Raw genomic sequence first — 2055 nt, forward strand, 5'->3', positions numbered from 1 at the left:
CCACTAAAGACTTCCCGCCACTAAAGACTTCCCGCCACTAAAGACTTCCCGCCACTAAAGACTTCCCGCCACTAAAGACTTCCTCATTCCATCTCCAAGATCTGAAAGAACTGTGTAATATGGGACCTAGTTCTCTATTGAATTTACAGTATCTGAGCCTCCTGAGTGGTGCAGCGGACTAAGGCACTCCATCACAATGCTAGAGGCGTCACTACAGACCCAGGTTCAATCCCGGGCTAGACTGACTATACAATAATTTACTGACAAACCTCTGGGAGGCCCATGAGGCTGTGCACAATTGACCCAGCGCCGTCCAGGTTAGGGGAGGATTTGGCTGGCTGGGATGTCCCAGGCCATGCGTCTGCACGCTGACTTCAGTCGCCAGGTGTATGGTGTTTCCTCCGACACATTGGTGCGGCTGGCTTTTGGGTTATGCGAGCAATGTGTCAACAAGCAGTGTGGCTTGGCGGGGTCGTGTTTCAGAGTACGCATGGCTCTCGACCTTCAACTCTCCTGAGTCCGTACAGGAGTTGCAGCGATGGGACAAGACTGTAACTACCAATTGGATATCACGAAATTAGGGAGATAAAGGAGGAAAAAAGTACAATTTTTAAAAAATTATGATACTTAGTATCTGCATTTCAGGTGCTTTCAAAGGGGGAATGAGGAACTGCCTAGTGGTAGGGGCCGATGGGCTGTGAAGGTTGTCTGTTAGAAACATAGGCCTTAGGCTACAGATAGTTTTACACTGAATGTTTTGTTCATAAGCATTTGTTTCAGTGATGCTTCAGCGCCCTCTGTCTGTCTCTTTCAGGCGGTGCAGTCTGTAAATATGAGCCACGACTCTGCACACGCTCAGATGGACGTCAAGTTCCGCTCGCTCCTCTGCGTGGGCCTCAAGTGAGTCACACAGATTCTCTCACTGAGATCCTGGCTGTCCCTCTTATCAGTGAACACTCCCTAACCACATCTCTCTCACCCCACAGTGAGCAGGTGTTACACCTGTGGTTGGAGGTGTTGTGTTCCAGTATGCCAGCAGTGGAGAAGTGGTACCAGCCCTGGTCCTTCCTACGCAGCCCAGGATGGGTCCAGATCAAGTGTGAGCTCAGGTAAAAGATGGAGACAGATGTCCACGAGAGAGACAGAGTGGGAGAGATTAAGAGAGAATGAGAAGAGATTGGAATGAATGATTGAGAAATAAAACAAAGGAGAGATTGGAGTGAAACTGTGAGATCACAAGTGAGAATGAATGCGAGAGCGACGCACACAAGACGGTGCCAGCAGACTATTACAAGATTAAATCTCGCCATTCAAGCGTATTAACAGCTAGATTATTTTTGAAAGACTTAGAGGCCAGGATGAAGTGAAATGGATATAAAATGGTGTATGTGTGGAAAGGATGGTGGTTTTAAAAAGGTGATGTTTCCTTAGGGTTCTCTCAAAGTTTGCCTTCAGTCTCTCTCAGGACTGTGAGCTGCCTGCCAAGAAAGAGGTATGTATGTGTGTAAAACACCCACCCTGTGAACTCATACCTGTGTGTGGCTGAATTCTGCAAAACCTTTCTCAAAGAAGGGGTTGCAGATGTGTTGGTTGACCATTACCTCTTTAGTTGGGATCTCTAGGGAAACTCTGATCTCTGGTCAATGTAGTTGGTCTAGTTACTCAACTATGGGTTTAGGGACTAGAATAGGAAACTAGAGTTATCTAAACAACAAGCTGTTCCTGGTTCAGTTGTTGGAGAACGTAGCTGGTGATGGCTAGTGATAGTAGAATAGTGAACATTGGGGAAAACCATCCCAATGCGCACACCTCACCCATAACCCTTTGACCTCCATTGTGGACATTTTAAACTGCACCCAGCAACTGCTGTTCCTTATACACTCCCTTTAAACAAACAGCCTCTTTCACTCTTTATTCCCCCCCCCCTCCCTCCAGGAGAAAGATCAGAGGCCACTGAAGGAAGGAGTCCAAGACATGTTGGTGAAGCATCATCTCTTCAGCTGGGACATCGATGGCTAGAAACACACACCCAAAGCCTGCAAAAAACTCCCCTGC

The 2055-nt window shown here is 47.4% G+C and overlaps 1 long non-coding RNA gene across 1 annotated transcript; it reads left to right on the forward strand.

The window, feature by feature from the left end:
* Positions 1-1035: 1035 nt before the first annotated feature.
* Positions 1036-2055, forward strand: LOC139402198 (uncharacterized). Its single transcript, XR_011633241.1, has 3 exons — positions 1036-1109; positions 1432-1492; positions 1936-2055. It is a non-coding gene; the product is annotated as an uncharacterized lncRNA (long non-coding RNA).

Source organism: Oncorhynchus clarkii, unplaced genomic scaffold (assembly GCF_045791955.1).
Source record: "Oncorhynchus clarkii lewisi isolate Uvic-CL-2024 unplaced genomic scaffold, UVic_Ocla_1.0 unplaced_contig_1262_pilon_pilon, whole genome shotgun sequence".
Classification (NCBI taxonomy): Eukaryota; Metazoa; Chordata; class Actinopteri; order Salmoniformes; family Salmonidae; genus Oncorhynchus; species Oncorhynchus clarkii.